Raw genomic sequence first — 27,819 nt, 5'->3', positions numbered from 1 at the left:
GCACCCCTGAGTGTGAGTGTTTCAGTGGACTGACTGTTGGGAGAGATCTAACCAGTTACACAGCCTGAAAAAACATTGCACCATTCACAGCGGAGAGAGGACGTACACATATTTTGTGTACAGATGAGGCTTCAGCTGATTGGCGAACATGCAGAGACACAAGGACACCTGCACCATAGAGAAACTGTGGAAATGTGAGGACTGTGGGAAGAGATTCCGTTCCCCATCTGCACTTGAAATTCATCGACGCATTCACACGGGGGAGAGGCCATTCACCTGCTCTCAGTGTGGCAAGGGATTCAATCACGCATCACATCTGGTTACACACAAGCGAGTTCACACCGGGGAGAGGCCGTTCACCTGCTCCGTGTGTGGCAAGGGATTCACTCAGTCATCACACCTGCGGTTGCACCAACGCGTTCACACTGGGGAGAGGCCGTTCATCTGCTCCGTCTGTGGGAAGGGATTCAGTGAATCATCCACCCTGCAGAACCACAGTGTTGTTCACACTGGGGAGAGGCCATTCACTTGCCCCGTGTGTGAGAAGGGATTCACTCGGTTAACCAACCTTCTGCGGCACCAGATAGCGCACACCGGAGAGAGACCATTCACTTGCTCCGTGTGTGGGAAGGGATTCACTCGGTCAACCAGCCTGCGGGCACACCGACATGTTCATACTGGAGAGAGGCCATTCTCCTGCTCTGACTGCGGGAAGGGATTCCCAAATTCATCCAGCCTATGGAAGCACCGGCGAGTTCACACCGGGGAGAGGCCATTCTCCTGCTCTCTGCGTGGGAAAGGATCCAACCAGCTGAGACACCAGCGTGTTCACACTGGGGAGAGGCCTTTCACCTGTTCTGAGTGTGAGAAGGAATTTGCTGATACATCCAGCCTGCGGAAGCACCGCCGAATTCACACAGAGGAGAGAGACCGTTCACTTGCTCTGAGTGTGCGAAAGGATTCACGGAGTCATCCAACCTGCTGAGACACCATTGCAGTCACACTGATTAGAGACCCTTTCGAAGCTCTGACTGTGGGTGTTAATTGTATCAGCTGTGGTTACATATACATAGGTGAAGGGAATTGCTTGGATGGTTACTTGAGCACAAATAAAAAGAAACTTACTGGCATGGAGTGGAGTCAGGAGCTATATAACTAAAGTTTCACTCTGTGAATAAGTCTATACCAAGAAAAGATTGGCTCCAGTTTCTTTCTTCACCATAAGGCTGTCATGGTAACAGATTGCTTGCCTAATGGCGAAGAATGGAAACTAAACGGAAATAAAATTTTGGACAAAAGCTTACAGTCCCAGTAATTTTTGTGAGAAATGGCTGAAAGCAATTGTCAGGGTTTGATACCCAGCCTCTGTTCTTGGAGTCTGAGCCATACGACCAGTGGAAGAATGAAGTGGATATGTGGACACGGGTTATGTCCCAACCAAGGAGGGAACACGGTCTGTCCTTGGCACTGTCACTTCCTAACAAAAGTAAAATCAGAACAGAAGTATTTTGTGAGCTGGATGCCTGTCAGTTGGATATCGATGAATGTTTGGATCTTCTATTCGGGTTCATTGATGAGATTTACAAGAAAGCCTGTGAGCATAATCGGACTTTGACAGGTTTTGAATGAGGATGAAAGCACCTTTAGCAGATCTGGTTTGGAACAGCACTAATAGGTGAATGGGAACAATTAACAAGTGTTTCAGGACTAACTCAAAATATGATTATGAGCCAAACTGCCCAAAGTGGAAAATCAGGGTCTTCAAAGTGACTCGTGACACAGAGAATTCTGAGGCTGAAGATCATGACAATTATCACTCTGAAGGAATTGTACTCATCACATAGAGTTTTGGTCCATTGATGAGTATATTGTTCACAGACACTTTCAACTGTGCTGTGTTAGATAGTGGCTGCACCTCGACAGTATGTGGATCAGATTGGTGAAGATGTTACCCAGATTCACCTCATGGTGAAGATAGGCACAAGGTTAAGGAGGGTTCAACTTGTTTAGGTTTGAGTGATGTCACACATTGAAGCCACTAAAAAGAGTGGTGATTCCATGCAAAATATCTGGATTCAGCCACTTTATCAGGACTGGTGCAGTCTTTTGTGAGATCCCCTCACTGTTGAGTAAACCTTAGATAAAAGGCACAATTGCAACTGGACATGAATCAAGATAACACAACTGTTTTTGGAAAGTCAGTGAGTCTGCAGTTTACTCAATCAGGACATTATCGTATCCCTTTAACAATACCTGCTGTTTCGAATCAGAGTGTTTGAGAAGGATTAATGGAATCAAGTGATAAGAATCAGCGAGAAGAAAAGCAAATTGTCTTAAAGCTACAAAGACAGTTTGCTCACCCTTCTTCTCAAAGATTAAAACTCCTGCAGGGTGGTTGATGAAGAGTATACGAGGCTCATAGAAGAGATTAATGCAAGGTGTGAAATCTGTAAAAAGTATCGGAGGACACCGTCACATCCTATTGTAAACCTTGCCTTGGCACATGACTTGAACAAGTTAGTTGCCATGGATCTAAAGGTATGGGACAAAGTCAGAAATATTTTCACTCTACACTTTATGGACATAGTAACTCAATTTAGTCTTTCTCTCATAATACATGGCAAGGACAAAAGGGTGATTATAGACCAAGTCATGGAGAAATGGATAGGGACTAGACCTGGGGCACCAGCTAAGTTTCTGACTGATAATGGAGGGGAATTTGCTAGTGAGTTTAGAGACGTGTGTGAAAACATGAACATTATGTTCATGAACATCACAGCTGAAAGTCCTTTCAGCAATGGACTCTGTGAAAGGAATCACGCGGTGATCAATGAAATGCATAAAATCTTAGCTGATCAGCCAAACTGCAAGTTGACCACTGCACTGGCATGGATGATTCATGTAAAGAATTCACTTCAGATGGTTGGAGGGTATAGTCCCTATCAATTGGTCTATGGGAGAAATCCCAAATTACCCTCTGTGCTGGGCGATAGCCCTCCTGCTTTAGAAAGCACAACAATTAGTTCCAATTTTAGTCATCAATTATCAGATTATTTCATGAAAAGAAGTGCTTGAACTCAGAAATTATTGGGAATCCTAGCTATGGGTGTCTCATCATGTAATGCTTTGTACAAAATAAGGAAAATCATATTCTTTCTGTTTCAAAATATTGTTTGTGGCTATTGTTAGGATCCCAGTCGAGACCATTAACTTTTAAAGAGAAATTCGAATACCCAGTGATTAACTGAAAGAATTACGCCACAAGATTCCATATTTTTAAACGAAAACAAACTTTACTATGAATATAAGAGAAAAGAAAATTAAAAACCAGCACAATGAACTTAACACGATAGTTAATAAAGACTTATACTATTAACCCAGTTCTACTTTTTTAACTTCCCCCCCACCCCTAACACATGAATTCATTTATATTTAACGATATTTTGAAGGTTCATTCACTTCTGTTCCTGGGACCATCCCAAAGATATGTCAAAGCTCTCCAGAATTCTCTTTAATTCTCCTCAGTATTCCAGCTGTTCTCCAAGTTCCAAGATTTTATGGTGGTCCTTCCATTAGCTTTTGGCTAAACAACCCTCCAACTTTCCTTTAAGACCTCAAAACTGTGGACTCCTCAGTCCAAGCGTGGGATTCACCGCCTTTTTGCTGAGGGATTTAAACATTAGGAACACCCCTAGTTCCTAATGGCCCTATAGGTTTCCAGCTGGTTCACAGCTCCTGGTCCCACAGCTGGCTGCTTCCAAGCGAACTGCAGACTGCCTGCTTTCTGTGAGAAACACGCGGAATTCCAACCAAGGCTCCACCATGAATCACTTATCCCCATGGTAACAGAGACCAGTTGGGATGTCCAATTGATATTTAAATTAATTAACTTTTAGCTTCAAAACCAAAGCTTTTTTCCCTGAGGTCTGCATAAAGAATTCACCTCTCTAACAAAGACAGGATAATAATTAAGATAAAAACAAAATACTGCGGATGCTGGAAATCTAGAACAAAAACAAAAATACCTGGAAAAGCTCAGCAGGTCTGACAGCATCTGCGGAGAGGGATACAGTTGACATTTCGAGTCTGTATGACCCTTCATCAAACTAAGAAATATAGAAATGAGGTGAAATATAAGCTGGTAGAGGGGGGTGGGACAGGTAGAGCTCAATAGGGGGGCAGTGATAGGTGGACGCCAAGAAGAGACTGCCAAAGATGTCATAGACAAAGGGGCATTGACGGTGGTGATATTATCTAAGGAATGTGCTAATGCACATATTAAGGGTAGAAAGCAGGACAAGCTAGCAGCAGATGGCCCTAGTGGGGGTGGGGTGGGGTGAAGGGGTCTAAATGGGCTAAAAGGTGGAGGTGAAACAATAGATCGAAATAAATTTAAAAATAGGTGGGAAAAGAAAAATATATTTGTAAAAAAATTATAAATTATTGGAAAAATGGGGATCGGAAAGTGGGTGGGGATGGAGGAGAGAGCTCATGATCTGAAATTGTTGAACTCAATATTAAGTCCAGAAGACTGTAAAGTGCCTAGTCGGAAGATGAGGTGCTGTTCCTCCAGTTTGCACTGAGCTACACTGGAACATTGCAGCATGCCAAGGACAGACATGTGGGCATGAGAACAGGGTGGTGTGTTGAAATGACAAGCGACAGGGAGGTCTGGGTCATGCTTGCGGACAGACTGAAGGTGGTCTGCAAAGCGGTCACCCAGTCTGCGTTTGGTCTCTCCAATGTAGAGGAGAGCGCTTTGGGAGCAGCGAATGCAGCAGACTAAATTTAGGGAAGTGCAAGTGAAGCACTGCTTCACTTGAAAGGAGTGTTTGGGCCCTTGGACAGTGAGGAGGGGGGAAGCAAAAGGGCAGGTGTCGCACCTTCTAAGGTTGCATGGGAAGGTGCCGTGGGAGGGGGCTGAGGTGTAGGAGATGATGGAGGAGTGGAACCGGAGAGTTCCCGGAGGGTACAATCCCTGCGGAAAGCCGCCGGTGGGGGAGGGTGAAGGGAAGATGTGTTTTGTGGTGACATCATGCTGGAGTTGGCGGAAATGGCAGAGGATGATCCTTTGAATGCAGAGGCTGGTGGGGTGATAAATGAGGACAAGGGGGACCCTATCATGGTTCTGGGAGGGAGAGGAAGGTGTGAGGGCGGATGCACGGGAGATGGGCCAGACACAGTTGAGGGCCCTGTCAACCACCATGGGTGGAAAACCTCAGTTAAGGAAGAAGGAAGACATGTCAGAGGAACTGTTTTGGAAAGTGGCATCATCAGAACCGATGCGACGGAGGGAAAGGAACTGAGAGAATGGGATGGAGTCCTTACAGGAAGCGGGGTGTGAGGAGCTTTAGTCGAGGTAGCTGTGGGAGTCGGTAGGCTTGTAATGAATATTGATGGATAGTCTATCACCAGAAATTGTCAGGACAATAATTGTCAGACTCAATGTCTCCAGCTAAAAGAGCCCACCTGCCGTTTTACAGTTCTTACCCTTCGAGCTTTGGCTTATTAAATCAACATGGGCCACACCTTGTGATTGTGAATTCCCTTAGGGTGTTTTTGTCAGATTCTCAGCCCAGGTTTTCCAATTATCGTACATTTAAAAAAAAATCCAATTCCTAAACTAAAAGTTATATTTCTAAAACATGAATTATGAAACTAGATATTCACAACACCTTCCCCAGGAAGAAATGAAAATGTCTCACCCTCGTAATATCCTATTTACAATATTACAACTTACAACCTGCTGTACATCTTAACAACAGGCATGATCTTATCGAATGGCGGAGCAGGCTCGAGGGGCCAAGTGGCTGACTCCTGTTCCTGAATCCTATGTTTTCCTATGTTTAACTATCTTATAACATGCAATACACATAATAATCTCTCCAATGTCCACTTCAAATTCACAAGTCTATCTTGATAACAGCACATTGCTGAATTCCATGTCCAGGAATCACATTCCACTGAAGATGTGAAACATTACAGCTTGCAGTGTTTTCTGAAAGTTTTCTTCTTACAATAATTATAGTCCAAAGTTCCTTCTGCAAGAGGAGAGCCCTCATTGCTGTTCATATGTGTATTTTCAATTTCAGTTTGAAAATACGTTTGTTCAGAGTTCGCCCTTTGAGCTTTATTTTCTTCCATGTCTGTAGTTTCTCCATTGTTTAAATCCAAAAGGAATACCCCAGTCAATTCCACATTTAAAGTGTCTTCTTCTTGTTCAGTTGGAGGTGGAACTTCATTTTTCAGTTCATTTCCCAGACTCAAACATTTCGGATTCTCTTTTTGAGACAAGAAGTTCAGAAAGGCTTCTTTTTGTGGCAACAGCTCGTTCCTTCATTGGTCAAAATCTTCTTTAGCCATTTCAAGAATGTTGTTCAAATGCTTTTAATGTTCAAGTAAAAAGGTTTGATATTCCTGTTTTGAGTATATGGGATCTTGGGCTTCAGAAACAGAGGTATTGAGAACAAAAGTGGGGAAGTTATGCCAATAGTTTATAAAGCTCTGGTGAGGCCACTATGAGAGTCCTGAGTCCGGTTCTGGTCACTACACTTTAAGAGGATGTGAGGGTCCTTGAGAGGGTGTAGAGGAGATTTACCAGAATAGTTCCAGGGATGAAGGATTTTTACAAGTTTAAGTTGGAGAAGCTGGGATTGTTCTTCTTGGAGTAAAGGAGGCTGAGGGGAGTTTTGATAGAGGTGAACAAGATTATTGCAGGTTAAGATAAGGATGGGTGGAGGCTCGAGTGGAGCATAGTGGTATTGTCACTGGACTAGTATTCCAGACACCCAGGGTCTGGGGACCTGGGTTTGAATCCCAACACAGCAGATGGTGAAAATTAAATCAAACAAAAATCAGGAATTAAAAGTGTGATGATGACAACATCTGGTTCACTAATGTCCCTTAGGAAAGGAAATCTGCTGTCCTTACCTGGTCTACGTGTGACTCCAGACCCACAGCAATGTGGTTGACTCTTAAATGTCCTCTGAACAAGGGCAATTAGGGATGGGCAATAAATGCTGGCCAAGCCCTGTGCTGTAGACCCAATGGAACAGAGACAAATGTATTTATTTGAGACCTATCTGTAGTGGTAGAAAAACCACTATTTACTGACCAGGATAAAATAGACGTTCTACATCAGCTTTTGTGGGTCAGTTCAGTGGAAACCTGCACTCCCAGGCTAAAAGAGCATCAGCCCACTGGAAGCAAAGTCATGAGACCGGCCAGTCCAGCAGAAAGAAACACTCCGGCCCTCCCAATTCATCAATCGTCAGAATGAACATGGTTCTCTCCGGGATGTGACTGACGGCAGCAATAACAGCAGAATCCAACCCCTGTTATCACTTGTGAACTCGCTGATGTTTCTGAAGGTAGGTTGATCGACTGAATTTCTTCCCACACTCAGAGCAGGTGAACGGTCTCTATCCAGTGTGAAGATGCTGGTGTCTCAGCAGGCTGGATGAATCAATGAATGCTTTCCCACACTCAGAGCAAGTGGGTGGCCACTCCCTGGTGTGAATCCGCTGGTGTGCCTTCAGGAAGGACGACCGACTGAATCCCTTCCCACGCTCCGAGCAGGTGAATGGCCTCTCCCTGGTGTGAACTCGTAGGTGTATCCGCAGACTTGATGAATCAATGAATGCCTTACCACACTCGGAGCAGCTGAACGGCCTCTCCCCAGTGTGAACTCGCTGGTGTATCCGCAGGTTGGAGGAGTGAGAGAATCCCTTTCCACGATCAGAGCAGGTGAACGGCTTCTCCCCAGTGTGAACGCGCTGGTGTGCCTGTAAGTGAGATAACCGATTAAATCCCTTCCCACAATCAGAACAGGTGAATGGCCTCTCTCCGGTATGAATTCGCTGGTGTGTCAGCAGGTCGGATGAAGTAGTGAATGCCTTTCCACACTCAGAGCAGGTGAACGGCCTCTCCCTGGTGTGAATTCGCTGGTGTCTGAGCAGGTGAGATGAATGAGTGAACCCCTTCCCACACTCACAGCAGGTGAATGGTCTCTCTCCAGTGTGGCTGCGTTGATGAATTTCCAGCTGAGATGGGGATCTGAATCCATTCACACAGTCCCCACACTTCCATGGTTTTTCCATGGTCTGGGCCTCCTAGTCTCTCTTCAGGTTCGTTGATCAGCTGAGGCGTCCACATATAGCACATGTACGTCTCTCCCAGCTGTAAATAGTGATGTTCTTACAGACTGTGTAACTGGTTAAAGCTCTTGCCACAGTCAGTGCACTGGAACACTCTCACTCGGGTGTGTGTCTTCGTCCTTTCTCAGTCACACTGATTTTAAAATCTTCTGAAGCGCACAGAACAGACAAAATTTTCTCCTTCAAGATTCAAAGGCCGATGATGTTCAGGTCGCGCAATAATTGAGTGACTGCTAATTCTTCACTTGATGTCTGGTTCGATTTTCATCTCTGTAAATCCTCCTCTTCTAATATCCTCTCAAAGGAGTTGATAAAAGTCAGCGCTCTCAGTCCAGGATAGAAACTAGAATTACCTGTTCTTAATTTCTCTGGAACATTATTTCCTTTCTTACTCCCCAAGCGCTGTAAGTAGCTGCCCCCACACACACTCCCTCCATTAGCTGGAGTGTTTAGTACAGTTTTGGTCTCCTTACCTAAGGGAGAATATACTTGTCACAGGGGAAGTTTAGCAAGGGTTCACCAGATTAATGCCTGCAAGGTGGGATTTTCTTATGAGGAGAAATTGAGGAAACTCGGCCTCTATTTTTAGAGTGTGTGAAGCTAAAAACAAATGTTGTGCTGTTTAAAATCAAACTACAGGACTTGGAAGAAAATGAGGGGAAGACATATTGTAAACTCCCCTCCCCCACTCCCTCAGCTGGCAGCGCAAGCGCAGAAAGCGCTGCTGTCCGGAGCAGGCGCAGTGCAGTTGCCGCCAGCGGTCGCTCGATCTCTTTTTGAACCAGCCAACCGCCATAGACAGTGGGGGGGATGGGGAGTTCGCCGAGTGACTTCTCCCTCTGGCCGGAGCCGTCAGCCGGTGACCTGGAAACCTTGAGATAAAAACAAAACCCGAAACGTCGACTCTTTTTGTCTCCACCGATGCTGCCAGACCTGCTGAGTTTTTCCAGGTAATTCTGTTTTTGTTTTGACCTGGAAACCTTGTCTCGAGGAGGTGCAGGGGGAGGGGGCAAAACGGGTGGGGGCGGGGCTCCAGTGTCCGCGCGCCTGGCCTGCAGACCGGAACCCGAGGACGTCACCGCGGAACAGAGGGATTCCTATTGGCTGATTCGGTGAACGTTCCATTGTGGACGTCACAATGCGAAAGGTGGACAATCAGCTTCAAACCAAAAGTTCCTCCTCTGGGCAACATCTGTGAGGAAATCAATGTTTTTACTTCTATTTGTTTTTTAATTCTGGGGTTTAATTATGGACTTGCAGGAACTGAAGGGAGAGGAAGTGAATCCAGGGAGAGTGCAGACTCTGGAAAGGTTGGCCCAGGTCTCTTTCTCTTAAAGTCATTGCCATTCTTTGTTCCCTCAACTTGACACATTAATTTGTCTGGTTGAAAGGTTGGTCTCTTTCCTAATGTTCACAATTAAAGGGGTGATTTCCCCAGGAGATGGCTGACATTTAAGACTACAAGCTAGTAAGGTAGGACGTTAAAGCGTGAGGTGTTGCATTTTGGGAGGACGACAAGGCAAGGGAGTACACAAGAGTGGAAGGACCCGAGGAAGTAGAGGATCAGAAAGACTTTGGCGTGCATGTCCATCAATCCTTGATGGCAGCAGGACAGGTAGTGGTTAAGAAGGCATATGGGATACTTGCCTTTATTCAACAAGGCACTGAATACAAGAGCAGGGAGGTTATGGTGGAGATGTATAAAGTGTTAGTTCGGCCATATCTGGAGTACTGTGTGCAAAATCAGCATGGTTTCATCAAGGGGAGGTCATGCCTGACAAATCTGTTAGAATTCTTTGAGGAGGTAACGAGTAGGTTAGACAAAGGAGAGCCAATGGATGTTGTCTACTTGGACTTCCAGAAGGCCTTTGACAAGGTGCCGCACAGGAGGCTGCTCAGAAAGATAAGAGCCCATGGTGTTAGAGGCAAGGTACTAGCATGGATAGAAGATTGGCTGTCTGGCAAGAGGCAGCGAGTGGGGATAAGGGGGTCCTTCTCAGGATGGCAGCCGGTGACTAGTGGAGTTCCGCAGGGGTCAGTGTTGGGACCACAACTTTTCACTTTATACATTAATGATCTAGATGAAGGAACTGAGGGCATCCTGGCTAAGTTTGCAGATGATACAAAGATAGGTGGAGGGACAGGTAGTATTGAGGAGGCAGGGAGGCTGCAGAAGGATTTGGACAGGTTAGGAGAATGTGCAAAGAAGTGGCAGATGGAATACAACGTGGGGAAGTATGAGGTCATGCACTTTGGTAGGAAGGAATAGAGGCATAGACTATTTTCTAAATGGGGAGAGAATTCAGAAATCTGGAGTGCAAAGGGACTTGGGAGTCCTAGTCCAGGATTCTCTTAAGGTTAACTTGCAGGTTGAGTCGGTAGTTCGGAAGGCAAATTCAATGTTGGCATTTATTTCGAGAGGACTAGAATATAAAAGCAGGGATGTGCTGCTGAGGCTTTATAAGGCTCTGGTCAGACCACATTTAGAATATTGTGAGCAATTTTGGGCCCCGTATCTCAGGAAGGATGTTCTGGCCCTGGAGAGGGTCCAGAGGAGGTTCACGAGAATGATCCCAGGAATGAAAGGCTTAACATATAAGGAACGTTTGAGGACTCTGGGTCTTTCCTCGATGGAGTTTAGAAGGATGAGGGGGGATCTGATTGAAACTTACAGAATACTGAAAGGCCTGGATAGAGTGGACGTGGGGAAGATGTTTCCATTAGTAGGAGAGACTAGGACCCGAGGGCACAACCTCAGAGGAAAGGAAGACCTTCTAGAACAGAGATGAGGAGAAACTTCTTTAGCCAGAGAGTTACTAAAGAAGGCTGCTTCATTGCCAGAGAAGGCTGTGGAGGCCAGGTCATTGAGTGTATTTAAGACCAAGATAGATAGGTTCTTGATTGGTAAGGGGATCAAAGGTTACGGGGAGAAGGCGGGAGAATGGGGTTGAGAAACTTATTAGCCATGCTTGAATGGCGGAGCAGACTTGATGGGCCGAATGGCCTAATTTCTGCTCCTATGTATTATGGTCTTATGGTCCTGGTCACCACACTGTAGGAAGGATGTGATTGCGCTTGAGAGGGTGCAGAGGGGATTTGCCAGGGTGTTGCCTGGACTGGAGCATTTCAGCTGTGAAGAGACACTAGATAGGCTGGAACAAAAACAAAAAATGCTGGATAAACTCAGCAGGTTTGGCAGCATCTGTGGAGAAAAAGACAGAGTTAATGTTTCGAGTCCGTATGACTCTTCTCCAGAGCTAAAGGGAAGTAGAAATGTGGTGAAATATATACTGTTTAAAGGAGGTGTAACAGGTGAAGCTGGATAGAAAGCCAGCGATAGGTGGAGGCAAAGGAGAGATTGCGAAAGGTGTCATAAACAAAAGGTCAAAGGGCTGTTAATAGCGGTGGTACTGGCTAAAGGAGGTGCTAATGGAGACATGAAGCATGGAAAGCAGAATGTGATAATGGCAAGACCAGGGTAAGCACTCTTGAAAGTGACAGATGGCCCTAGTGTGGGTGGGGTGGAGGGAGGGGACGGTGGTGGGAAAAAAGATCAAAAAGGCTAAAAGCTGGGGATAAAACAATAAATAAAAATGGAAATAAATTTTAAAAATAATAGTAATGAAAATAAGTGGGAAAAAAGATATCTAAATAAACAAATAAAAATTAAGAAATAAAAGTGATAGTAAAAAAAAGGGGATCAAAAAGGGGTAGATAGGCTGGGGTTGTTTTCCTTAGAGCAGAGAAGGCTGAGGGGGGACCTGATTGAGGTGTACAAGATTATGAGGGGCACAGATAGTGTAGATAGGAAGAAACCTTTCCCCTTAGTGGAGGGGTCAGTAACCAGGGGGCATAGATTTAAGGTAAGGAGCAGGAAGTTTGGAAGTGATTTGAGGAAAGCTTTTTTCACCCAGAGGGTGGGGGGTTTTTGGAACTCACTGCCTGAGAGGGTGGTAGAGGCAGGAACCATCACAACATGTAAGAAGTATTTAGATGAACGCTTGAAATGCCATAGCACATATGGTTACAGGCCAAGTGCTGGAAAATAGGATTAGAGTAGATAGAGGCTTGATGACCGGCACAGACACGATAGGCTGAAGGGCCTCTTTCCGTGCTGTAAAACCCTATGACTCTATTTCTTGGATATAGATTGTGTATGTCTAGTATTAATATAGTAAATGCTACATTTTTATGGTTCTTTAATAAAGTACATTTATTATTATTTCTAGTTTTCCTATATAGTACTGTATATATTTCCAGTCATTAAGGCACAGAAGTTGTCCATTCAGCAAGTTGCGTCCATGCTGACTCTCTGTAGAGCTCCGTTTCCCTTGTATATCAAGAGAGGAAAGAATAAGCCAAAGCAACTAGAATTGGCTGTTCTGAATTTTTGTCCTATACTGACAATGATGGGTTTTGTAAATTCTTTTTACAATATTTTAGAAGGAGAGGATTTGCAGACAGAAATCTCAAAACATCACATCGTAACCTAACAAAGTCACTTGATTCATTGGGATGTGAAAAACACTGGCCTTTGAATCTGGAAGGAGAAATGTTTGTCTGTTCTGTCTGCTTCAAAAGGTTTTACATATCAGTGTGACTGGAAAAGCACCGAGACACACACGCCTGACTGAATGTGTTCCAGTGTACTGACTGTGGAAAGAGACTTAACCAGTTATACAATCTGAACAAACATCGCACCATTCACAGCAGTGAGAGACTGTTGTCTGTCACATTATCTGTGAGGGGACGAGACTTCAACTCATTGTCGAATCTGGAGAGACACCATGGAGAAACCATGGAAATGTGGAGACTGTGGGAAGGGATGCAAAACCCCATCACAGCTGGAGATTCATCTACGCAGTCACACTGGGGAGAGGCCGTTCACCTGCTCTGAATGTGGGAAGGGATTCACTCAGTCATCCACCCTGCAGAAGCACCAGCGAGTTCACACTGGGGAGAGGCCGTTCACCTGCTCTGAGTGTGGGAAGCGATTCACTCAGTCATCCAGCCTGATGGCACACCACATCACTCACACCGATGAGAGACCCTTTAAATGCTCTGACTGTTTGAGTGGCTTCAAAAGTACGGCAGATCTAAGGGTCCACCAACGCATTCACACTGAGGAGAGACCATTCAGCTGCTCTTACTGTGCAAAGAGGTTTACAACGTCATCCAACCTTTGGACACACCAACGCATTCACACTGAGGAGAGACAATTCAGCTGCTCTTACTGTGCAAAGAGGTTTACAACGTCATCCAACCTTTGGACACACCAGCGCGTTCACACCGGGGAGAGGCCGTTCATCTGCTCTGAGTGCGGGAAGGGATTCACTCAGTCTTCCAACCTGCGGGCACACCAGTGAGTTCACACCAGGGAGAAACCATTTGCCTGCCCTGAGTGTGGGAAGGAATTTATTCAGTCCTCCAGCCTGCGGGCACACCAGTGAGTTCACACCAGGGAGAAACCATTTGCCTGCCCTGAGTGTGGGAAGGAATGTATTCAGTCCTCCAACCTGCGGGCACACCAGCGAATTCACACTGGGGAAAGGCCGTTCACTTGCTCCGTGTGTGAGAAGGGATTCACTCGTTCATCACACTTACTGAGACACCAGCGAGTTCACGAGTGAATACAGGGGTTGGATTCTGCTGTTGTTGCTGCTGTTAATCCAGGACTGAACAATATTCATTCTGACAGTTGGTGAAGTGGGAGGGTCGGAGGGTTTCTTTCTGCTGGACTGGCCGGTCTCACAACTTTGCTTCCACTGGGCTGATGCTCTTTGAGCCTGGGAGTGCACATTTCCACTGAAATGATCTACAGAAGCTGATGATGTATACACATTTCACCCTGAATAGTAAAGAGTGTTTTTCCAACCACTACAGTTAGATCTAAAATAAATACATTTGTCTCTATTCCATTGAGTCCACAGCACGGGGCCAGGCCAGTCAGCACAATTGTCTATGTCAGTATTTATGCTTCACATGAGCCTCCACCCACCCTCATCTCCCCTCATCAGCATATCCTTCTATTCCTTTCTCCCTAATGTATGTATCTAGCTTCACCTTAAAAGTATTCATACTATTCACCTCAACCACTCGCTGTGGTAATGAGCTCCACATTCTCACCAGTTGCTGGATGAAGATGTTTCTCATGAAATCCCTATTGAATTATTGAACCCCTTTATAATCTTAAAGACTTCCATCAGGTCACCCTTCAGTCTTCTCTTTTCTAGAGAATAGCGCCCCAGCCTTTCATGAGGGGTAAATGCTCTCAGTTCAGGTATTATTCTTGTGAATCTTTGTTTCCCATCCTCCAGTGCCTTATTTCCTTTCTCGAAATGGAGATCACAAATGTTGACCATCCTCCCAGTGTAATCGAACCATGCTTCTGAACATAAACTCCGTGTTTTTTATTCTATCCCTCTAGAATGCCCTACATATGGGCTCCACATTCAAGGAAATTTGCGAAGTTCTTAGGGAGTCTGGAGCGAGGATTTACGATATTGCTACCAGGAATGAGGGACTTCAGTTAGTTGGAAAGACTGGAGCAGCTGAAATCTCTCTCGTTAGATCATTGAGTCATTAGTGTAGGCAATGGGGCCATTCAGCCCATCGAGTCCATGCTGGCTCTCTGTAGAGAAAACCTGTCAGTCCCATTGCCCAGTCCTATCCCTGTAGTGCTCCAGATTCATTTCCCTGACGTGCCCATCCAATTTCCATTAGAAATCATTCCATCACCTCTGCTTCAAGCACACTCATAGGAAGTGGGTTCCAGGTCATTACCACTCACTTTAAATGTACACAAGGATCACAGAGCACAGAAGGAGGCCATTTGGCCCATCGTGTTCATCATTCCTGAACCTCATTAGTGCAGTTTCTCACATGAGCCCAGTATGAAGGGGGTGTCCCTGGTCTCTAATGATCTTTCCCTTAAACCTGGTTCCTGGAATAGACACATCTGGAATATTGGAATTTTGCAGTCTCAATCCATCAAGACAGCTCCCGACCAGTGGGCAATGTTCACTGTTTTATATTCGGGTCTAGGGAATAATGTTCACAGTTTTATATTCGGGTATGGGGGATAATGTTCACTGTTTTATATTCAGGTCTGGGCGGGGATAATGTTCACTGTTTTATATTCGGGTCTGGGGGATAATGTTCACTGTTTTATATTCGGGTATGGGGGATAATGTTCACTGTTTTATATTCGGGTCTGGGGGGGCATAATGACCTACCTGGTTCGTATTTAAGCAAAAGCTGTGCAGTAAACGATTCGCTGCTGCATTCTCCATGGCAATGCCTCTACCAATCAGAGTCCACTTGCCAACCTCAGCACTCACTGCTCATGCAGTATAAATTCCCTTTACTATTGGTTTTCTTGCAAATCTGTCCTGATGAGCAGAAGACGAAAAGCTTCAACAGCATGTCTCCTTTTTCAGCAATATTCCCTGGACAGAATTTTACATCCCTCCGCCGATGGGTTTGTAGTCAGGAGTGACCATCATGTTTCTCAGATAGTCTTACCACTGGGCTCTCGCCCAATCTGACCTCTCGCCCAATCTGACCTCTCCACAATTTTACACTTGGACCAGCGAGGCCCAGGCTGACCTGCCTGCCCTTACATCGATTGAGACCTTTAAATGGCCAATTATTGACCATTTGAGAGCCTTTTCCTGCACAGCCTCAATTATCAGGCTGGTGGGCGGAGTTCGGGGGTGAGGGGCAAGCATGAAAAGGAACCATTTTCCGTTCTTGGGTGGGAATTTGCAGGGGGTCACCTCCATCAGCAGCCCCCTTCTAACATTGGCTGCCCCCTCAAAAGGTCTGACTCCGTGGGGCCTCCCTCCCCCACTGGCTTCTATACCAACACAAGCACCCTCCCCCCTCAGCTCCCCTTGGTCTGAACTTCCCCTCCACACCCTGAGATCCCCACATTTACCTGGTCCCGGACTCCTGGGACTTCGGCTCTGGGAACTGCATGCAGTCCCAACCTTGTCCACTGCAGCTTCATACGCTGCAGGCTCAGTAGAGCTGCTGGCCACAGATTGGTCTCTGTGGTGGGACTTCCTCCCGAGTGAGGGGCGGGAGTCCCGTCTCCAGCTAATTAACAGTTGTTAGAGCGTGGAATCACTGCAGGGCAGGCAGTATAGCGGGGATGTGTTCTCCAGCGACTTTTCGGATAGTGGGTAGGGAAACTGGGGAGAAGCGGAAAATGAAGTTGAACACAGATAAATGTGAGGTAGTAGGTTTTGGTCAGAAGAATGAGGAGGTCATTTATTACTTGGAAGGTGTGAGCCTGGGTGGAAAAGAGGAACAAAGAGATCTCTGAGTATAATTGTATCATTCAGAGCAAGGCCATAAAATGAGCAAATCGAGCACTAGGTTTTATTTCTTGAGGAATGGAATTGGAATGTGGGGAAGTTCTGCTAAAGCTGCCTGGAACCCTGGTCAGACCACACTGAGAGTAATGAGTACAGCTCTGGTCACCATTTTATAAAACAAATAGAGAGACACTGGAGAGGGAGCAGAGATGATTTACAAGGATGATACCAGAAATACATAGGAGGAAAGGATTGACAGACTGAGTCTCTTCTCTCTGAAAAATAGCAGGCTGAAGGGTTACCTAATAGAGGTCTTTAAAATTGTGAAAGATTTCGATAGAGAGGAAACAGAGAGAACGTTTTCTCTCGTGGGAAAGAGAATAACCAGAGGTCTTCAATAGAAGATGGTGTAAAATTATTAACACTGAACTCTGTTAAAACCCCTTTTGTGTTATAGTGAGGAAGGAAAATGGATAAATAGGGCATAATATAAATTAATTCCAAGGGAGAAAGATTCTGGGAAATAATGACAATCTTTAAAACACTTACTGCAGCTAAAAGCTAAAGTTCTTGAAGATTGTTTGTGTGAGCCAAAGGCAGGAATGTAGGGGCCTCTCTGAGATAAATGGCAACAGGATGTAGCAGCCTGCAGGTACGAGGAAATTGAACCACAGTGAATACATGGAACATTACATGATTAACCAAGGCTAACATTCCTGACATGAACTGTGAATACGAAAATTTAGGTGATTAACTAAGGCTAACATTGCTGACATGAACTATACCTGATTGGTTAAGAGAAACATTCTCAGGGCATGATCACCACAGGGATGAATATTGATTGGGATGGGGCAGAGGTTAATTGGATAAGAGGCAACAAGAAAGAGATCCTCCTGAGCAAGGCCATGCGGAGGAGAAGAAACCAAGACCAGCAGCCAAGAGAAGGAGAAACAGAGAAGAAACAGATTTGACACAGGTAGAATAACCCACATTAAACTGTAAATAACTGCCAGAGCTTGTTGCTGTAGTTTACATGAAACTTGATAAACTTGTCCTGATTTTGTCTCCATAAAGTTGTTTCACAATTGAACTTTGTTACTATGTCTGCTTCTGTTGATAAATGAGGAATTAAAACCTCCCAAAAGTACAGATTGAGTCACTGTTTATATTAAAATAGACTGTATGGGTATTTATGTTAAAGTAGAATGTATCTCTGATTACATTACTGAAGACACTGTCTCAGATTCCTGCACTAAGCCAATGCCTCTATTTATAACATACTAAGATCTACCTCAGTTATTACTGCATTGCACCATATCTCTCCTTATATTACAATCGGCTATATTCAAGATATTACTGCACTAGACCCTATCTGATTATTACCAAACTCGACCATGTCTCTCTTTATATTACACATTACTCTGCCTCAGTTCACGGAATTGTTACGATGCAGAAGGAGGCCATTTGGCCCATCGTGTCTGCACCGGCTCTCTGAGCATTGTAACTTGGTGCCACTCTCCTGCCTTTTCCCTGTAACCCTGCACATTGTTTCTATATAAATAATCATCTATTGCCCTCTTGAATGCCTCAGTTGAACCTGCCTCCACCACACCTCCAGGCAGTGCATTCCCGACTCGAACCAGTCGCTGTGTGAGAAAGTTTTTTTTCACATCACATTTACTTAGACCATAAGACATAGGAGCAGAAATTAGGCCGTTCGGCCCATCGAGTCTGCTCCGCCATTCAATCATGGCTGATAAGTTTCTCAACCCCATTCTCCCGCCTTCTCCCCGTAACTTCTTTTACAAATCACTTTAAATCTGTGCCCTCTCATTCCCTCGATGAGTTTCTCCCTATTTACTCTATCGAACCCCCGCGTGATTTTGAACACTTCAATCAAATCTCCTCTTCACCTTCTCATCTCCAGAAGAACAGTCCCAACCTCTCCAAACTATCTTCATAACTCAAAACAAAAACAGAATTACCTGGAAAAACTCAGCAGGTCTGGCAGCATCGGCGGAGAAGAACAAAGTTTCGAGTCCTCATGACCCTTCAACAGAACTAAGTAAAAATAGGAGAGGGGTGAAATATAAGCTGGTTTAAGTTGGGGGTGGGGTGGGGGGAGAGAAGTGGTTGGGGGGTGGGGGGGTGGTGGTTGTAGGGACAAGCAAGCAGTGATAGGAGCAGATAATCAAAAGATGTCACAGACAAAAGAACAAAGAGGTGTTGAAGGTGGTGATATTATCTAAAAGAATCTGCTAATTATGACTGGATGGCAGGACACACAAGGTACAGCGTAACGCCCAGAACTGGAGACAATATTCCAGCTGAGGCCGAACGAGTGTCTTATATTGAGGGAACAGCGCCACTAATTGGAGAACACCCATATTGCAGCCAGTGGCCCAGGAAGGCGGTTAGTCTCTTTTTAAGGCATTATGCAAATATCAACGGAGGACAGTATATCAGCTACCTTTTCTCCATCTAGAGGGATAGTTAAGCATGTTCTACAATACATGATAAAAACTGAGCTGTTTAGTGGAAAAATATGAACAGGGTGACGTTATGATTTTTAAAAATGAGTGTATGTGACTATGAGAGGTAGTGCTTGATGCCGGCTGGCAGCGTGTGAAAGGTTATGGCATACTTACCTGGCAGGGGAGCAAACAATGATCATGCAGGTTGTTCGAGGTGTCAGCTGTGGCTCAGTTCATAGCACCCTCGCCTTTGAATCAGAGGGTTGTGGGTTCATGTCCCACTCCCGGAAACCAAGAACTGTGATTGTACTCGAAAAAGAGTTACAATCTGTGACTGTTGATAACTCGAAAGAGTTACAAATCCAGGTTGTTCTCCCAGGACGAGTTATCAACAGTCACGGATTGCAACTCTTTTGAGTACAATCACAGTTCTTGGTTTCCGGGAGTGGGACATGAACCCACAACCTTCTGATTCAAAGGCGAGGGTGCTATGGACTGAGCCACAGCTGATCCTTGTTCTCCCAGGACGAGGCTATCCCATTGCACTTCGGGTGTGCTGATGCCTGCGATGTCCCCAAATGCGGGATACTCGACTGCAAAATTTGTGGTAGTGGGGGACTGCGTTCGCGCTCTCCCCTGGTTTACAATTCAAAAAATAGACTTCAACATATTTGTTTAATGAGGTTCTTTGTTATATCTTATCCAATGTAAACAATTTGGGCCACAAAATACTCTTTCGAAATCTAGACTCTTTTGTTTTCCCTCCCGCAACTATCCAACCCCCATTCTTTTCCTCCCTGCGATTATCAGCAGGCGATTATTCCATCTCCGCATCATTTTATCGCTGCCATTTCTGTTGTGGCCGCCAAATTCCACGCGCCATTTTTAACCCCGCATTTTCCCACTCCGATATTCTCTCTCAAACCCCCAAATAATACCCAACCCACCATCAAAACAGTCCCTGCACTCCTTCCAGCACCACCCTCCACCTCCCAACCCACCCCGTATCTCTCTGGACTTCGGTACATCATCAGTCAGCTATTCATTCATTTACATTCACCATTTAAAACATGCAGCTGCGAACCCTCACTATTTCAAACATGTGCAAGTACCCTGTCCCCATGTACATTCTAATTACCCCCCTCCGAAATCAACAGCAGCCTCCCACCCCCTCTGTATAATCTCCCCCTTCAACAGCCCCCTCTATGATTCCTACCTTCTCAAACTCCTGCCCCCCTCTCCCCATGTGTAAAGTCTTTCCCTGCCCCTTCTGCAGCTCACTTCCCCTGCTGTGGGTTTATCTCATAAACAGGCTTTCCATTCACTTGCCATTATTTCTTCAAGACTTCAATAGCGCAAAGCGAAGAAATAAACGGAGAAAGAAAGCTGGAGAGAGACAGAAAGAAATCTAAACCCAAAACCTCCGTAAAATGAATAGAAAATGACCAACAGGATGATCACACAGCCTAAAACACATGCATTATCCCTGAATTATAACAAGACTTTAGACAGCTTCACATTAGAACTTCTCACTTTCTCTTGTGGGGCTCCAGTTCCTCACACACCGGAGGCTAACATGTATGTTTTAGATTGCAAGGCCGGGCTACTTTAACCCCAGGGCTATCTTTTTGAAACTCCAGGCCCACAGCCTAACAGGAACTGGTTAACCAGAGCCACCGAAAACCAGGCAATTAAATCTCAGGGTAAGAAACAGACACAAACTCACGTGGGCTCATGGGGCGCGGCCTTGGAGAAGGTCTCAGTCTGTCCCCTCTGGAGGAAGGTCCTGAAGAGGAAGAGTCCTTGTCCCAGTCTGGATCTTCACATTGCAGGTTTCAAAATAAAAATTCATTGAGAGTCATACAGTTACTAGGGTACTAGGCCCTGTCTCAGTTATTACTGTAATAGATCTTGTTTCGGTTTATATTTCATTAGACAGTGTCTCAATTATTACTGTAATAGATCATGTTTCTAATGATATCTACCTATATCACACTAGGCCCTGTTCTAGATCGGCATCAAATACTGGCCTTGTAAGTACATTTATAATACATGATACTCGGTCTACTGATTATTGCACGGGACCTTACCCCTGTTCATAACACATTAGACCCAGTTTACTGATTACGGCACTGGACCCTGTCCCTGTTTATAATACATTAGACCTGGTTTACTGATTACTGCGCTAGACCCTATCCCTGCTTATACTACATTAAACCATGACCCTGTTTATAATACACGAGACCCAGTCTACTGCTTACTGCCCTAGACCTTCTTCTTGATTATAATACACTAGATCATGTCCTTTTTTATAAGACACTATACCCGGTCTACTGGTTACTGCACTGGACCATGTTCCTAATGGCAGCCACAGCTCCCATAATCCCCCGCGCCCCAGAAAACGCTCTATCCAACTCACGCCTTTCCCCAGGCGCTGAGAGTGCGCGTGCTCCCCCGGGTCAGCCCCGGGCGGCTCCTTTGTTGTGAGTCGGACTTGGTGGAAACGGGAGAAGAAACCGGGAAGCGGCGGCGAGGATGGGGGGAGGCGCTGCAGCATCGCTTTAATGGGCAGCCCCGACCTCCGACCCCCAGCCCGGGGAGATCACCGCACGGCCGCCGGGCCCGGCCGCTCTCATTCGGCCTCTGAGAGCCGCACTCGCTGCTCCTGAGGCTGCGCTCGCCCCCCGCTCAGTTTCTCCATTGAATCCTGTTTCTCTCCTTGTTTCTCCCAACTCAGATTCACCGCCTCATTTTCTTTTCTCCCTCTGCGCCCCTGAACTCCATCTGACAGGGTCATGTCGGAGAGCGGGCATTGACTGTCCTGGGAAACAACAGCAAGAGGAGCTCAGAGGTCGGAGGAGCAAAGGGAGCAGCGAGTTCAGTCATCAATCGGGGGGATTGAGGACTGGACCCTGAGTCAGTCAGTCAGAAGAGTCAGAGTGAACCCCTGGGGAATCATTCATCTCTGAAAAATTAAAGGAGTATCTCTTTTATCAACAACATTATTTAACATTTATCAGTATTTTTATTTATTTCATGGGGTGTGGGCATCACTGGCAAGGCCAGCGTTTGTTGCCCATCTTAATTGCCTTGAATTGAGTGACTTGCTCGGCCATTGCAGCAGCAGTTAGGAGTTAACCACGTTTCTGTGAACTTAGGGTCACATGTGGGCCACAACAGGTAAGGATGACAGGTTTCCTTCTCTAAAGGACATTAGTGAACCAGATTGATTTTGCAATGATCTGGTCACTGTTACTGACATCAGCCTTATATTCCAGATTTTATTAAAGGGAGTTAAATTGCACCAGCTGTGCTGATGAGATTTGAACCAATCTCCCCAGAGCATTAGCTTTAGCATTATAAGTTCAGTGACATTATCAATACGCCACCATCTTCCTGGAGTTCCTGGCCTTTGTTTCAGATGCTTCTGTGCCAAGTTGAGCAGGTGTTTAAAGGTCATTCATTTCCCTCGTTCCATGTTGTTGTTAGTTAAAGATATAGATTAATTCCTCATTGATCATGCAACCATTTGTGATATTTAGAGAGACAATCATTCAGATTTCTGCACATTTATGAGTTAAAGAAACATCCTTCATGCAATTAGTGATCCACATTCTGTACTGGGGGAGATGTCTGGCGACTTCAGCCTTTAAAATTCTAATCCTTTTGTTCAATTCCCTCCATGGAGTCACCCCTCCCTATCTCTGTGACCTCCTCAAGCCCTATACCCTCTAAATAAGGAGAAGCACTTTCCAGTGTGAGACGGGTCAGTGAGCAGATAACACAGATTGAAGGTAATTGGCAGCAGAACCAGAGGTGACATGAGGGAGATAATGCAGTGATTTGTTATGCTCCAGAATGCACTGCCTAATAGGGTGGTGGAAGCAAATTCAGTAATACCTTTCAAATGGGATAAATACTCAAATTGGAAAAAAATTGCAGGGCTGTTGGGAAAGGGCAAGATTGTGGTGTTAAAGTGCACAGCTCTTTCAAAGATCCAGTGTGGCCATGATGGGCAGAATGGCCTCCTTCCATGCTGTGCCATTCCATGACATTAGGCACTCTGCATACCTCTGATTCTGGCCCCTTACTTGCTAATGACCTCAACAAAAGAGCTAAATTCCAGAGATGATTTGAAAGTGACTTACCTTGGCCCAGTGTGGCATCAAGGAGCCCGAGTAAAATTGAAATCAATGGGAATTGGGAGGGGGGAATCTGGCTGGAATCATGGCCAATACTAAGGAAGGTGCTTGTGGTTGTTGGAGGCCAATCATCTCAGCCTAAGACATTGGTGTGTGACTTGCAGAGGAATTTGGAGGTGATAGCATTTTCATAATCCTGCTATCCTGGTCCTTCGAGGTGCTGGAGGTTGAGGGTTTGTGAGATTCTGTCAAAGTTCTTGTCGAGTTGTAAATATATAAAATTCCTCTCCATCACCCACTGCCTCTCCCACCTCTCCCTTTCCTTCTATAGATGCTGGAGCCTTGTGTAGACACAGACTGATTCTTTTCCCTGAAGGACATTAGTGAACCGATTGTGTTTTTATGACAATTTGATAACTTTCGTTGTCACTTTTCCCTAGTGCCAGCCCCACAAATTACCAGGTTAATTCAGCTCAGTATCACAACCTGCCTTTGCTTTTCTGGGATTCTCTCTCACTCCATTTTTTCTGTTTTAAATCAAATTCACAGGATATTTGAAGTCGAAGGATTTGCAGTCGAGAAACACAAACACATCATATCAAGATCTGCCTCAATCACAAAATTTATCATAACCTGAATATCATCAGATTTTGAACATGGAAGGAAAAAGCACTGTTCACAATGGGGGGAAACCGTGCATGTGCTCTGTGTGTGAACAAGACTTCAGCCATTCATCCAGCCTGTCAGAACATAAATGCAGTCAGAATGGGGAGAAGCCGTGCAGATTTGGGGACTGTGGGAAGGGATACAATTATCCATTCAAGGTAGAAATTCATCAGGGTCGTCACAACGGGGAGAGGCCATTCACCTGCACTGACTGTGGGAAGAGATTCATTACCTCATCCCACCTTCTGACACACCAGCGCATTCACACCGGAGAAAAGCCGTTCACCTGCTCCAAGGGTGGGAAGGGATTTGCTCATTCATCCAACCTGCTGAGACACTAGCGAGTTCACACTGATGAGAGACCTTTTCAATGCCCAGACTGCAGGAAGCACTACAAAAGCTCTGGGGAACTGATGTCTCACCAACGTGTTCACACTGATGTGACACCGTTCAAGTGCTCTCACTGTGGGATTGGGTTCAGACGATCATCTGACCTCAGGGTACATCAGCGCATTCACACTGGGGAAAGGCCATTCACCTGTTCAGAGTGTGGGAAGGGATTTACTACCTCATCTTACCTTCTAACACACCAGCGAATTCACACTGGGGAGAGGCCATTCACCTGCTCTGAGTGTGGGAAGGGATTCACTCAATCATCCCACCTGCTGACACATCAATGAGTTCACACTGGGAAGAGGCCGTTCACCTGCTCCAAGTGTGGGAAGGACTTTTCTTACTCATCAAACCAGCTGAGGCACCAGCGAGTTCACACTGGCAAGAGACCTTTTAAATGTCCAGATTGCGGGAAGTGCTGTATAAGTTCCAGGGAACTGTTGTCCCATCAACGTGTTCACACTGGCAAGAGACCATTCAGATACTCTCACTGTTGCATTGGATTCAGCCAATCATCTGACCTCACTGTACATGAGCGGGTTCACACTGGGGAGAGGCCATTCACCTGCTCCAAGTGTGGGAAGAGATTCACTCGGTCATCCTACGTGCTGACGCATCAAAGAATTCACACTGGGGAGAGGCTGTTCACCTGCTCCGACTGTGGGAAGAGATTCAATCAGATATGCACGCTTTTGGGACACCAGCGAGTTCACACTGGGGGGAGGCCGTTCACCTGCTCTGAGTGATTTCAGACCTTCCTCTGAACAGTTTTCAAACTGACTCCAGCTCATTGTCCATTCCTTCACTCAAGACCCGGATGGAAAACCCTCAGCTCAAGATGGCGGCGGCCGGTTGCCCGGGTAACCCGGACCTGTCACCGGGGAGGAAGCCCCGCCTCCCTGACTCCCACTCGCATGATGGCGGCCAGTGAGCCCGCTGCCCCCGGGCCTGTCACCGCGAAGAAAAAGTCCAGTTTCCCGCTGGAATTTGTGACAAATCAGCTTTCAAAATGATGCAGAGTTTCAGCCAATGAGGGAGATCCGGGCTCAGCCCCGCCCCTCATTCACTCCGATTGGTTGGGGGACCTGTCGCTACTGCTCGGTCCTCCAGACCGCCCCCTCTTCCTATTGGTCCGGACCTGCCATCAATCACCGGGCTTTGTGAGTTGAAGCATGCGCAGTGCTGATGCTGTAGCTGGAGTGAGGCCTGTAGGCCCCAAATCTGAATAAGAAGCTTCTGGTCCCGCGTTTGTATCGAGCGGGGGAAACAGCTGCGGCTTCTCCCGGCGACAGGCCTGAGTTTACGGCCGGCATCTTTATAGAGGCCGCAAACCAGCAGGAGGCAAAAAATCAGAGAGAGAGTTTGTTGTGAAGTCAATGGGTTGTTGTAAATCAGGAGGTCAGGGTTACAGTCAACAACAACAACTTCTATTTATATAGAGCCTTTAGCATCAGAAACCATCCCAGTGCATTTCACAGGAAAATTATAAAACAAAGTGTGACACCGAGACACATGAGGAGATATGAGGGCAGGTGACCAAAAGCTTGGTCAAAGAGGGCAGTTTTAAAAAGTGCCTTAAAGGAGGAAAGTGAGGTCGAGACGGAGAGATGTAGGGAGGGAATTGCAGAGCTTGGGGCTGAGGGAACTGAAGATGCAGCCACAAGGGGTGGAGAAACCACCTTCACGATTGCTCATTAAATCTCGACACAGTAAGTTCTGGACACAAGGCTCATGTTTTATTCTGTATGGTTGGTCAGGCTGTTTCAGATTAATATTTTAACACGAGTAATGAATAAAGTGAATTATCAAACATATTGTTCTCTCTAGTTGTACAAACTTGTTAAAAGGATACAGAAAGAATTATCCAACACTTTGTCTGGATTTCAGCCCAGGGAGAATGTGTGGGATGGGGATCTGCAGCTTTGAGGAATAAGAGAGGGAAAAAATGTTCTATTGAAACTAGAATTGTCTGTTCTGAATTTCTATCCTGTACTGACAGAGATGACTTGTGTAAACCCCTTTTACATGATATTACATGGGGAGAATTTGTAGACACGTAACTTGAATCGAACATCACATCAAGATCTGACAGTCACTGGATTCATCAGGACCTGAATATCATCAGCCCTTGAATCTGTAAGGAGAAATGTTTGTCCGTGGGAAAAGGTTTCAAACATCAGTGTGACTGGAAAAACACCGAGACACGCACACACTAGTGAGAGTGTTCCAGCGCACTGACTGTGGAAAGAGCTTTAACCGGTTACACAGCCGAAAAAAAAATTGCATCATTTACAGTGGGGAGGAACTGTTCTGTCTGTGAAAAAGGCTTCATCTGATCATTGAATACCACGGAGAAACCATGGAAATGTGGGGACTGTGGGCAGGCATTCACTACCCCCTCCAAGCTGGAAACTCATCGACGCACTCACACTGGGGAGAGACCATTCACCTGCTCTGAGTGTGGGAAGGGATTCACTCAGTCATACAGCCTAGCATTACACCAGTGAGTTCATACCGGGGAGAGGCCTTTCACCTGCTCCGTGTGTGGGTAGAAATTTATTAATTCTTCCAACCTTCTGAGGCACCAGCATGTTCACAGTGAGGAAAAGCCATTCATTTGCTCTTATTGTGGAAAGACTTTCAGTCTTTCAACCATCCTCATCTCACACCAGCGAGTTCACACTGGGGAGAGGCCATTCATCTGCTCCGTGTGTGGGAAGGGATTCACTGAGTCAGCCAACCTAGCATTATACCAGCGAGTTCACACTGGGGAGAGGCCATTCATCTGCTCTGTGTGTGGGAAGGGATTTATTAATTCATCCAACCTGGTGTCACACTAGCGAATTCACACTGAGGAGAAACCATTCAGCTGCACTTCCTGTGGAAAGAGTTTCAGGCATTCAAGTAATCTCAGTCTGCACCTGCAAGTTCACACAGGAGAGAGGCCATTCACCTGCTCCCATTGTGGGAAGGGATTCACTTGTTCCTCTCACCTGGTGAGGCATCAGCGACTTCACAAGTGACAGCACGGACTGGATTCTAATGTTATTGCTGCTGTTAACCATATCCAGGATTGAACCATGTTCATTCTGACAGCTGGGGTTTGTCTCTGCTGCTGTTAATAATCCCTGTAACTGGGTTGAAGTTTAATATGCTGAATCTATAGCTGATTGTGTTCTTGGGACGGCAGTGTCCCTTTAAGAACCGCTGTCTGATCTTTCCCCACAACTCTGTGACATTCATCAGAAATTAGTTTACATCAAGATTATGAACTTTTCTTCAATCCTAAATTGATCTTTGGTACGAACTCTACAATTCAGTGTCTGAAAGGTTCCACTGATTAACATCTCCAGTTAGAAAGTGCTGATTAATCCCTGCTGACAATTCTTACTGATTTGCACATTAAGCACAGTGACACATCCATTATCCACCAGAAAGAAGGGGAATGGGGTTTGGAGAATCGAGAGTCCCCAAATGTTACCCCTCCTGTCTAGTACAGAAATCCCCTTGGCACAGGAATGGAGACAAGTCCAATCCAAGTGATGGACTAAGAAATCGCCGTCTAATAAACTTATGAAATCTTCAGAAATTTATGGAATATTATAGAAATTGCTCACTCTTATGAAGGAAGCTTCCATAGCAGCTTACTGGATGACAAACACAGGAC

At 45.6% G+C, this 27,819-nt stretch overlaps 1 non-coding gene and 2 pseudogenes across 1 annotated transcript; 2 read left to right on the top strand and 1 right to left on the bottom strand.

Annotated features, from left to right (window-relative positions):
• Positions 1-148: 148 nt before the first annotated feature.
• On the top strand, positions 149-27,705 carry LOC144675636 (uncharacterized; annotated as a pseudogene).
• LOC144675640 (uncharacterized) lies at positions 7,157-8,099 on the bottom strand (annotated as a pseudogene).
• LOC144675641 (U1 spliceosomal RNA) lies at positions 19,420-19,590 on the top strand. Its single transcript, XR_013575116.1, has one exon. It is a non-coding gene; the product is annotated as a U1 spliceosomal RNA (small nuclear RNA).
• Positions 27,706-27,819: the final 114 nt, after the last annotated feature.

This window comes from Cetorhinus maximus, unplaced genomic scaffold (assembly GCF_964194155.1).
Source record: "Cetorhinus maximus unplaced genomic scaffold, sCetMax3.hap1.1 HAP1_SCAFFOLD_1067, whole genome shotgun sequence".
Classification (NCBI taxonomy): Eukaryota; Metazoa; Chordata; class Chondrichthyes; order Lamniformes; family Cetorhinidae; genus Cetorhinus; species Cetorhinus maximus.
This window is presented reverse-complemented; position numbering and strand designations above follow the sequence as displayed.